This window comes from Benincasa hispida, chromosome 10 (assembly GCF_027475165.1).
Source record: "Benincasa hispida cultivar pf3 chromosome 10, pf3_genome.v1.1, whole genome shotgun sequence".
Classification (NCBI taxonomy): Eukaryota; Viridiplantae; Streptophyta; class Magnoliopsida; order Cucurbitales; family Cucurbitaceae; genus Benincasa; species Benincasa hispida.
The window spans coordinates 53,841,217-53,854,291 of record NC_143487.1 but is presented as its reverse complement, the minus strand read 5'-3'; the positions used below and the strand labels follow the sequence as shown (position 1 = coordinate 53,854,291).

The window sequence follows — 13,075 nt, the reverse complement described above, 5'->3', positions numbered from 1 at the left end:
AACAACTCTTGTTCCTATAACAACTAGTCATCATTGATTTGGCCAAGAGATCATTAACTTACTTAACAATCTCCCGTAAGTATGACCCGCCATTTTAGGCCTTAGAGATCTGCCCCAAAAAACCAATTCGAAGGAAAAAATTCTATTAGGGCAACACCTAGAACGACCCTATCCATTTCTATAGTTCACCGATGACATGCAGAAATGCATGTCATCTTAGGCTTTTTATTTAGAATTATAAGGGCTGTTAAGTAGAATATGCGGCAATTATGTTAGGAATTCATGAGAATATGCGGCAATTATGTTAGGAACCTACCTGAACAACGCAAGCTCATTTTCTCATGAATTCCTAACATAATTGCTGCATATTCTACTTAATAACCCTCATAATTCTAAATAAAAGGCCTAAGATGACATGCAATTCTGCATGTCATCATTCACCTTGATCTTGACCAACTGTACAAAACCCATCTAAAGGGGGACGCTCCCAGGGTACCATGAGGAAGTACAGAATGATCTCACGATGTGAACTAATGACAAAGACCATAGGACATGTTGACACACACCCTTCACCCACTTACTATAAACACTCTCTCTGTCCACCTTGATATTGACTCATGAAAACACCATCCGAAGGGGGATACTCCCAGGGAACCACGAGGCCAAGCATGAATCTCACGGTGTGAACATACAGGGAGAAACATGAGTGGAATCATAGACATATCAGATACATCTCTTCCTCCCATTAAGTATTTTATAACCTAGGGTTTAGTTTACTTAGAAAAAACATGGCTAAGAATTTTAACTAAGTGACTTTTAGGTTTTCCCAAGAGTAACTTTTACCTTGGATAATTCAACAACTTTTGATCATCATCTATTAAACACTTTAACGGAGTCTTTGACCAAATTGTCGCATACTTGTAAAAAAATCTATCTAATTCACCTTTCCAGGTAGATTCCCAGGTAGGGGTGTTATATTTTCATTAGCTTAAGAACCCCAGCCTAGACAGAACCCGCTTTAGATAAAAGGTCCCTTATAGATAGATTTAAAACAAATTTAATCTTTTATGCCAATCAATTTAATCCTATTAAACTGATTTTAAAAGATTAATCTATGTTACTAAACTCTTTAGAATCATTTGAACTTAGGTCTATTTCAATCCAATTTTAAAATCCTTTTAAAAAACTTGAGTTCACCCTAAGTCCGCATGCAACTTTTTCTTATTGATTTTGGTTCTAATTTCCTTTATAACACTTATAAACGGAAATAACCAAAACCACAATGCAAAGCTAAGACATGCAAGGCATTCATAACGATTATAAACAGCCTAAGTGTCATGCTCAATGCATTGTTCATTCATTGCTACTTCTTTTATATAACACTTATACAAAACAACAATGAAACAAGCAAAACATGCTTCCATTCACCCTTAGACTATAACACTTATAATAAAAGGATGATGCATGTAATGCTCACTGCATGCAAAATATAACTCTTATATTTCATGATGCATGTGCATACTTTCATGTAATTTCTTCATGCTAGATTATAACATTTATAATACATGATGCATGAATAATTACATAACCTAAGGTGGGTTTTTAAAACTATATGTCAAACACTTTGCCATATAATCACCATACATCACATATATAATAAACAAATGTTGATGAACCGGGTAAAATTGCCTCAAATCCACAAAATTAAAGCTAACTATTACAAAAACAAGGAGTCTCCGGTTTAAACAGGTGAATCGAGTCTTGAACTGTCAGGGCGAAGCAACGTGTCTCCAACCATCGTGTACCAAACTCCCAGCGATCGTCTATACGAAAGAACAAACGCTTCATTTTATAATTTACCAATGCTCCCGGAGCTAAACAATCGTTTAGCAACGATCATGTACCTTTTAATAAGCGATGAAGCCTAAGGTACACGATCGCCTAGCGCACTCCGCAGAACGCACGCCTTTCACGATTGTCTAAATGATTATGATGCGACAAAGCACCATCGCCTAAACGATCGCTTAGCGAGCGCCTTCGTATCGTATACCGCGCGATCGTGTAGGTAGTAACTAAGCGATGAAGCTTGCTAACTACACAATCGTTTAACACACGCCTTTTACTAAATGATGAGCATCACATGCTCCCACTACGATCATCTACCTCCAGTGCCTACGCGATTGGGCAACCAACGCTACGCGATAGAGTAAATGATTTACCCCATCACTTAGCATTAGCTAAACAATCGTTTAGTAAATACTATACGATCATATAGAAAAATCTACACTATCGCTTAAATAAATCCTAACGATCGTTTACCTTAGGCTACACAATACGATCAACTCTTGGTCTTCTTCCTAAGTTGAGAACCGCATCTCCATGCTTCAAACTTCATCACGAACGACTCAACTAACTAAAACTCTTTGAATTATAGACTCGATAGCAAGTTAATTACACCAAAAAAACACAGGGGTCCTTACAAATTAACACTTTGTAATTCAAGAAAACTTTAACCAAAGGCAATTAAACCCGAAAACATTCATCAACTCTATCCACAAATGCACTTAACAATTAAACACGAATGCAGAAAACCCACCATGATTGTAAAAGAAGTTCAAAACCGAATTGAATTTTAGAATATTAGAACAACCTGTCTCTGATACCAATTGAAGGAAATCGAACACGAAGATTTTCATGAGCAGTGGAAAGATCATTCCAAATTATAATCGTATATGAACTTTACAATTATAATCACAAATAGAAACATACGGTTATGCATTAAATAGAGAAATTATAGCATGCTATAAAAAAAATGAAGGACAAAAATCTACACACTTTTGCAGACTCATCTTCGAGCTCCTTGATCACGAATGCTCGAACACAGTAACACAGCAACACAAGAATGCTCGTCCAACACGACCGCTACACAGCACAAACACCGCGAACTCGAACTAAGCGATCGCCAAGGTCACAAACACCCCGAACACCACGAACGGCCTCCACAGAATCTCGACAGTGTCGAGTTGAGTATGATACCACCAAGAAGGCTACCTTGATATTCTCGATGTGAGAATCCAGAGGGTGGGCTCTGTGTGGACTTGGTTTGAGGCAGAAAATCGGAGGAAACACAATCGTGTAAACAATTAAGCAAGTGGGAGATGGAAGAACCTATCGTATAGGTCGATGCCCAATCGTTTAGGAAAAGCTAAGCAATCTCTACTAAAAGTTATGTGATCATTTAGTTCATCGCTTAGCTGAGTGTCTATCGCCTAAGAGTACTCCACAATCGTTTAGCTCACTCCAAACTGTCGCTTAGTAAATTTTATTTACTTGACAACTCTCTATGAGTATTTTTCGAGATTGGAAATCTCAAAACAACAAATTTCTTGAATACTAAAATTAGGAAAACATTTTTCCTTTTAACTCACGGTTACCATGAAAACCACCAATAACCTCCCACTCAATTGGTTATTAGAGAAAAAAAGATAATTATCCAATAATTAATATTATTATAAAGATAAATGATAACTAACTTACCATAATATATTTATAACTTATAGTTTTAATATTACATCTCATGAAACATATAAACCATAACTCTTTTTCTATTCCATGGCACTTAATGTAAATCTCATCTACATTAATCCTCTACTTGATGTATCTCATACACCATACCAATGATATCTTATATAATCGAATTACCTCTTGTCAATTTGAACATTTCAAATCAACACCAAGAATTGATCTTCAACTTAAATCCATTGAGCTACCAAGGGGACCTTATGGACCTGTAGCTCGAAGTTCCAATGGTATATGAATAACTGGCTAAACTCTTTAGTCACAGGATCCACCATCTGTTAACTGTCAGGCACTCCACTAAAGACCAACAGTTGAACTCTCCTTACCATAGATATATTATGTGTCCATCTTAACCAATCAATAATGCGACAACCCTTTACAGATCGCTCGTAAATACAGCTTGGCCAATAATTGTTATGCCCCTGTAGTTACATCTAATTCCTTAAGTACCACTGAATCCTTTAATGAACATAAGTCATAGTCCTACTATGACTAAATCTTCTCTTCTAAAGAGAAGCTGTGGCCACTATGTTCAAGCCCCGAAATCAGCCCTTAAAGGGAGCAATCTCTCTATTTACCCTTACTTCAGGGAAGAAGTGAATTCCATCTTGTGTATTGAGTTCCTAACTCCCAAATCAGACAAATCCCCATAGGCATGTTGAGTTGAAAATCTGGCCACTCTCACCCATACTGATCAAAGGACTACCCTCAAAGGCAGGAGTTCCCAAAATACTCAGGATTGAGGTCGTGTCACCTATGGTCGTTTAGGTGAGATGTAAGTCTCTAGTGTCAATAGTGTTATATACATAGTCTAGTCATCTCGTGGTTCGGTCTTATACAAACTCTTTGTATAGGATACCTCCGCTCGCCTGTCTTCATATGAATGGTCAGAATCTACCATCTGTAGTAGTTTACAACACTTGCAAACCTCTACAAAGCGAATCGTATCCGTAGTGTCATCAGGATCAAGTATCTCATCTTAATCCTTATAGTACAGACCTATTTAGGTTATTACTTAAGGCATGATTCACTTGTATATTTAGAATGAAATAACAGTTATTTTATTCATAAAACAATGTGTATAATTACAAACAACGAGACTCCGGAAGAATTAGAACACCAATCCCAACAGTTTAAGTGATTATCTAAATGGTCTATAGTAGATGGATAGAGTTGGATACCTTATCCTAGTGACACTACGAGTATGACCCGTTTTGTAGATGTTACAATTGTTGTAAAGTGCTACAAATGATCGGATCCTGATCATCCATGTTGAGGCATGTGAGCAGGGGTATTTTATACAAAGGAGTTTGTATAAGACTGGACCACGAAATGCTTAGTCTTATTATATAAAGCCTTTCACAATAGAGACTTACATTTTACCAGAATGACCATAGGTAACATGACCTAAATCTCGAGTGAGTTGTGAACTCCTGCCTATGAAGACAGTCCTTTGATTTGCGGGTGAGAGTCGCTAGATCGCCGACTTAACAAGCCTACCATTTTAGGAATTCGTCTGACTGGGGAGCTAGGAACATAGCTACACAAGAAGGAATTCACTCCTTCCCCAATGTCGGGGTAAGTAGATAAATTTACTCCCTCAAGGGTTCTAGGGCTTAAACAATGTGGCGCCACATCCTCTCCTGGCCTGAGAGGGGTTTGATCATAGTTGAACTATGATTTATTGTTCATGTAAGACCTTAACCCTTAACCTAGACTGTATTGGGTTAGGATAGGGAAACGAGTCTTGGTCAAAGGGGTTTGTCTAGAGAGAAGGATTTGGGCAAGTAGCCGTTTGAGGTTAAATTAAGATAAATTGACGCAGGAATGTGCCAATGGGTGGTGTTCGGTCATGGACATGGTGCGCCAAATAGGGTGCCATTGGAAATTAGAGTTAACACAATTGAGGTTAGTTCGATGCAAGGGCTATATATAAAGGCACTCAACCAAGATGACTTGCGATTATCTTGTGATGATGACCAAACATGCGGCAACAAAGGACGTGAGAGGTGCAGAACATGTGGTAGCTTCAAGTTGTGCAGACATAGGTGCTAGGTGCTTGAGATGCGTGCATGGGTTGATTGTGTAGTAAATAAGCAATTCTTCACGATGGATGCAGCGATGCTACGCGATGGTATGTGGCAACACTATGCGATGGTGCTATGCGGCAGCCTTGCTAGAGGATGAGCTAGGCGATGAAACAAGCTATGGTGGACGCATGGTGAATTGTCCTTGCGTTGCTAAGGCTTGCGGTAATAAGGTTTATGAGGATTGCTTGCGTTGGTCTTGAGCAAGAGACTATGGACGTTGACAAGCAACAAGGACATACATGCGTTGGTCATAAGGGAGGCATTAGCAAGAGCCTAGGCAATAGTGAGCTATACCATGAGGTGTTGAGTTGGGAACCAAGTCGACTCCAAGGTTGTTATGCATTAGTAATGTGCTATGTGCCGAGGACATTCGAGGCATGTGGACGCATAGGAAAAGGCTTGAGCAAATAGTATGTGGTGGAAGAGGGATGGTCATAATCCTAGTCAAGCGCATAGGCCAAAGGTAAGCCATGCGGGAGAAGAAGGTATGCGACCAAGGATGTAATGCCTTGAGTTTTGACTCAAGTGATGCATTGATGATGGCTAACCAAGAAAAGGACATACACGGCCAAGCCATAAGGTTAGGATGAGCCTTTCTAGCATCTAGCATATGCGACCAAGTTGCACAAGGAAAGGTTGCACAATCGAGGTTAGTAGGTCACATATGGGGAAAAGTGCTAGGCTGCAATGGTTAGAAGGGTGAGATTAAAAAGACACCTCAAAGGCGCAAAGATTGGATGGACGCATGCGCTAAGGGGGGTGCCCGGACATACGTATGTTGCATCAATTGGATGGACGCATATGTGGTTGGAGGGCCGCATTGGTGGTTGGATGGACGCAATTTGGCTTGCGATCATGAAAGTGTGGAATGCGCCTATGGTGATGCTAAATCATCTGGACATATGACTTGTTAGGGGGAAATCTTAGACCTTAAGCAGATGAGGTGGCTTAAGGACATTACATGCCAAGTAATCCTTATCTACTTAAGTAGAAGGTGTAAGACTAATATTACATGCAAAGTGAACCCTTTGCGTTGGCAAACCAAGGTTAAAACAACTCAAGGCCTTGGTGGCAAGGGATTATCGTTGGCAGCATGAGGGAAAGACATTTGGATTTGAGGTGTCACGTGGAGAGGAGCCCGGGATACCTATAAATAGGGGGGCTTAGTAGCATTTTACTCGTGCCATTTCCAAGTTTCAAGTTCTAAAGTCCTAAATAGTGAGTTGAGAGTAAGGTCTCGGGCTGCCGTCGCATTTGGAGTATGGAGGAGAAAGGAATTGCGTTAGCAAGGTGGAAGGCCAAACTGCCACCCAGGCTACGGACGCCACGATCACAACGCGACGCATAGCGGGTGCCTTCTACGTGAGGTTTGACGTCGCGGACGCCTTGCCCAACCCTTGTGCACGAGCATCAACACCCATATTTGGTCAGAATAACCTCCAAACGGGCTGTTTGAGGGGTTTGGCCGAAATTTTGTCATTTTAAGTAGGGTAAGCTGGTAATTTTGGTATAAAAGGATATTTTGGATATTTTAAAGTTATTTTGTGAAATTATGGTATTAATTTGTAATTTCATTGGAAATGGGAGGAATTCATAAAACACTTCAAAGGAAACTTGCAGTGGAGAGCCCCTGCAAAAACTGTGAGTGGTTATTGTGTTATTGTATTATTGATGTATTTCTATATATATATAGGTAAATAAATATATAAGGGATAATATTAAACTAGCATGAACAGGGATATATGTTTATCTGGTTACTATGCTTGTTAAGATATTGCTTGTATGTTTGTGTTGGAAATTGAAATTGTACCCGGGATATATAGTTAGCATGCTTGAAAAGGTATTTGGCGGGAAAATATAGTCAATTTTGATCGGCGGAAAATCATAGTCGGTGACCACCCGCGGGGAAATATAGCCAAGTTGCCTAAGCATAACTAGCGGAAAAATAGTCGATGTGCATATTGGCGGGATAATAGGGTATAGGGAAAGTTTCCACAAGAATTGTTGTTATATTGCTTTAAGGTACGATCATGCCAGGAATAACAGGTGGTATAGCTGGGAATGTTTGACCAGTGGATGAGCTAGGGATAATTCAGCGGTTTGGCTGGAGAAATAATTGGTGAACTTGTGGTAATGTTCTTGTTGATTAAGTATTGATTTTCAAAAAGTATAATCCTGTAGTCAAAGTTATTGTTTATTTAAAGACACCACTCACTAGGCTTTATAGCTCATGTTTTCCAAATGTTTTTCTTCTCTCTCTCTCCCCACCCCCCCCCCCCCCTCCAACACCCCAGGTAGAGCAGCGGAGCGTTCAGGGAAAAGTCACCAAGCCACCAACACTAGGAATTGGTAATCTCTCACAGAGCATGACTCGGATTGGGTAGCTGAAAATCAGTAGGATAGCTAAAACCTTTGTATAAAAATTATATGAATATTGTAGACATTCTAAATTCATAGTCCTTCAAAAGAAATATTGGTATATTAGTTGTCCTAGTTGTAAATTGGTTATCTTCACGCTCTCTTCTTGGTCTTGGGCTAAGGCTCGTGATGAGGTGTGGCAGTTCATTAGAGGGATCAGTGGTACTTAAGGAGTTAGATGTAACTACAGAGGTAAAATGGTAATTTTGGCCCAGCTGTACTTACGAGCAATTTGTGAAGGGTCATCGTACTGTTGATTGGTTATATCCAATGGACACAGAAATATATCTGTTGTGCGAAGAGTGCAACTATCAGTCTTTAGTGGAGTGCCCTATAGTTAATGAATGGTAAATATTTTAATTAAAGAGTTTAATTAATTATTCACGTACCGTTGGAGCTTCAAGCTATAGGTCCATGAGGTCCCCTCTGTAACATAACGTGAATTAGTGAGAATCAATTTTTGGATTACTTTGAATTCTTCAAATTAATTGAGGAAATTAATTATATGTGATATAATTAATTTAATATAATTGTATATGATATAATCACTATAATGTATTTGATACATTATAATATAAAGTATATAGGAGAGGAACTTAATATTTGAATATGATTCAAATATTAATTATGTGAATTGGGTTCATTAATTAAACTTAATATAAATGGGATTTATATTAAATGTCGTTGGTGAGAAAATAGAAACTATAGCTATATTATATTTGATACAATATTAAATTATAGGTTATATGTTATATTTGATATAACATATAGTTTAATATACATTATATGATAAAGTGGTTATCATATAATTATATATTAATTTTTTTTATTAAAATTAATTTTATTTTAAATTTAATTTTGAAAAACATTTGTAGGGAGTTACTAACTCCCTCCCATTTTTTCTCCCTACATCGTGCATGAGTGGGAAATGAGGTTATTCCTTCTTCTTCTTTCTAAAGAAAATTTACAAAAGTGTTCTGTAGGTTCCAACTTCATCACTATCATTCTCCTCCTCTCTTCTCTCTAAAATTCCCTCTTCCAAAATAGTCAGAGCACACACAAACTCCTGGATTCTCACCTAGAGAATATATAGGTAACATTCGTGGTGGCATCCTCTTTGACGGTCAGAGGGTTTAAGATTGTACGTGACAAGATTTGGAGAAAGAATTTCGTGAAAAAGGATTCTTCAAGAGTAAGATTTTCTTAAACCCATTTTCTATTTTGTAATCTTTGTTTTAAGCATGTTGCAATTATCTCTTAAGTACATAATCTATATATTTTTTCTGTAAAATTTATGTTCTATAAATTTTGGGTTTGGGTCTGATCCCATGTTCCGCTCAAGGACCTTTAATGGTTCCATCAATTTTGTGCATGATTAATACCGAGATTTCATATATTTCCCTAATCTTACTTAATTTTGAGCAAGGTTTGATTGTTTTTAAAAGCGTATTATTTATGAATGATGAAAATATTTGAGGGTTACTTTTGATTATTTTCCTTCTTCTTTAGTCCAAGGAGATTGTGGTTCCCACTACTAAAATACATCAATATTATATCTTACTATCTTTCTACATTGTGGGCGAGTTCACAACTCCACTTCTTACCTTGAACACCCCTGACACATCTATATGACAATTGAGTTATATTTCCTTTGCCAAGATGAGAGATTTGAACCAGTAAATCAAATCATTCACCTTTGGGCTTTGATAGGATATTTGTCCATGTGAGTTTAACTTAATGATAACGTTATTCACTCATTCTCCTGAGGTCAAAGTTAGATTCATCATCCATTCAATTGGTGTACTAAAAAAATATGTTAGAGATACATTTTGTCCATACTTAAAAATTGCATTCTAATTTAGTCTATGTATTTTCAAATGCCAAAATTTAGTCCCTATGCTTTTAACAAAGGGGATTTTTAAAATAGAAAACTAAGAAAAACTGTTTACACAAAATAACAAAGTTTAATATTTTTTTATAGAGGTTGATAGAAGTCTATTAGTGATAGAAACTAATGGAAGTCTATCATTGATCCTATGTGATAGACGCTGATAGAAGTCTATCAGTATCTATCAATATTTTTTTTCTTTTGCTATTAAAGTAAATAGTTTGACACTTTTCTATTTCTGAAAATTTTCCATAATAAATCTTAAATTTAGTCATTCAAACTTTTTTTTTAAGATTGTTCGAAATTAGTTTTTATTAAAATTGATTAAAGGATAGTAATAATTTTCTGCATGATGTGTGGATATATTTTTCCGGGGAAGAGTAAAACGAATTTAAAAGTATATATATTGTAATCAATCTACCTACTTTCAGATTAACTCATGTGATAGGGCCAAGATACTTTGATTTTTTTACGTAATATTAGCATTGATGGTACGTAAATGTAACTCGTTGTCCAAACAGCTATTAAGAGTTCCGAGAGCTCCTTGTAAGGCTTGTTGGAAAACTTGTTGTTGTACTTGATTAATCGCTTTTTGTTGTTCAAAACGAATAGTTTCATTTTTATAATTTTCTAATTGTTCCAAACTTTTAGAAGTTGAATTAATCAAATTCATTTTTTCTCGTTCTATCTTAGAGTATCCATTAACTCGAAACTGGTCCGCTTCCATTTCGAATTTTCGTAAGCGGGCCTGGGCTTTTTCTAGCTGTTAAATGGCCCCCTCCACGAAGTTCTTCTAAATTTTGAATTGTTTTCAAGATCCTCTGTTTTCGATTATCTAATAAATCACTTAATGAAAGTAGATTGTCTTTCCATTCATTTCAAAACTTCGATGATCCCTTCCTGAACCAAACATGAATCTTTCGATTCATTTGGCTCTCACGCTCAATTATTGCAATTATTTCTGGGAAGTTCTATCCATTTTGTATCATATCTAAGGGATTTCTGGGTTCGGGCCAAAGAAGCAATGTCACTCGATCATTATCAAATCGACTGCAATCTTTTTCTGTCCTTGAGGATCCCAACAGAGTGCCTTCTACTTCTAATAGGTCATGAACTAGATCAGAATCATTCTCAACGAGTCCATAAGAATCCTAGAATTCCGTCTGTTTTCTGGGTTTGGAAAAGTGCGGATTTTCCCGAAAGGGAATCTTATGATATGTTGGGAATTTATTAGGATAATCATCCATGTCTAAAGCATATTTTAATGCCTGAAAGTTGGGTAGGATGGCCCTTACGTAAGGATTATATTGCCCCCAATTTTTATGAAATACAAGATGCTCATTAAATAATACAAAACTAATCTTCACTTCAACAACTCAAGATATTCAAATACATTTGTACGTTCTATTCTAGATATAGCATAGTAATTGAAGTCTCATTCATCTTATTATTATTGATTTGAAATATATATATATACAAAAAGACAATTAGAGATTTGGTGAGATTATCAAATTTTTAACATACTTATTTTGGATGAGCCGAGCTAATAGGATGAACTAAATGCGTTCTACATTATGAACTATGTATCACGCATATGACTAGACTTTTGAAAAAAGATGTGTTTTAAAAAGTCACATAGGGGGAAATGAAGAAATATAATATGAAAAGAGAATGGATTCTATTTGTATTGTATCTGAGATGAATCTTGGCCATTCCCACCTTTCAACTCCCCGAGACTAGACTTTTGGGTCTTATAAGGAACTAATTGAACCTTTCAAATATGTATAAAGTATTAATTGAACACGAGGAGACTAGAACACCAGCATACCGAACTATGAACGAAAAAAGGCATGAGAGAAAAGAATATTGGCTAGTGATTGTGAGGCCCCAATTCTTGACTGGAGGGATACCAAAGGCCTCTGCCCTTCCATCGTTTGGATAAATAGAGAGGGAGTATCTAACATCAAAAGACCGCATAGCGCAGTGGATTAGCGCGTTTGACTTCGGATCAAAAGGTCGTGGGTTCGACTCCCACTGTGGTCGATGATCCCTTTACCTAATTTTTATTTTATTTTACAGTTTTTATATTTATTAAGTCCAAAAAACTAAATTTATACTTAACCGGTAAATTTCTTGGTTTTATCTTTAATATTATAACAAACTACACAATTTATAGTCATTTTATTTTTTAAAAAGACCTTATAATTTCGATAACATTATTTTTTTTCAGTACAACAAGTGGAGTATGTGAACTTGAACCTTCAACTTTGAAGAATAGAGTATATGTCAATTACATTTAAGATATGCTTACTTTGACAAGGAGTGAATATTAAAAAAAATATGTTATATTCAATTTCAAGTTTGAATAAGTAGGAGACAATTAAGTTATTTTATATTTTAAATAACCTTGTAATTTTGATAATATACTTTTTTGGTTAAAAAAACTTTTGGTCCCTAAACTTTCAGGAAGGTAACAATTTAGTCCTTAAACTTTAGTTTTTAAGAATTTATTCCTTGTACATTCATTGTAATAGTTTAGTCCTTGAACTTTAATATGTAATATTTTAATCCTTATACTTTTAAATTCATAACAATTTGGTTCCTAATGTAAACAAATTTATCAAAATTAGATATCAATTTTTATTATTTTATGTTAGACTTTGGAGTTTATAAAAATATTGAGTCTCTACTTAGTTTATCAGTTTATTTATACAAGAAATCTCATTAAATCTTAACACTAATTTCTACAATAGAGAATAAATTAACAAATTTTAAAGTACAGGAACTAAATTATTACATAGTAAAGCTCGGAGACTAAATTATTACACAATTGAAAGTTTAGGGACTAAATCTTTATAAACCAAAGTTCAGGGACTAAATTGTTACTTTTATGAAAGTTTAATGACTAAAAGTGTTTTTTAAACTAACTGTTAAAACAAGTGAAGTATATGTGGATTTGAACCTCATACTTCAAAGAACGGAGTACAAGCCAATTACTGCTAAGATATGCACATTTTGAGAATTGGTGTATTATTAAAGAAAACGTTTTATTAAATTTTAAGTTTGACCGGATAGGTATTTCATTAGACAATTAACTCAT

At 36.0% G+C, this 13,075-nt stretch overlaps 1 non-coding gene across 1 annotated transcript; it reads left to right on the top strand.

Moving 5' to 3' along the window:
* Positions 1-11,944: 11,944 nt before the first annotated feature.
* Positions 11,945-12,018, top strand: TRNAR-UCG (transfer RNA arginine (anticodon UCG)). Its single transcript has one exon. It is a non-coding gene; the product is annotated as a tRNA-Arg (tRNA).
* The last annotated feature ends 1,057 nt before the right edge of the window (positions 12,019-13,075 follow it).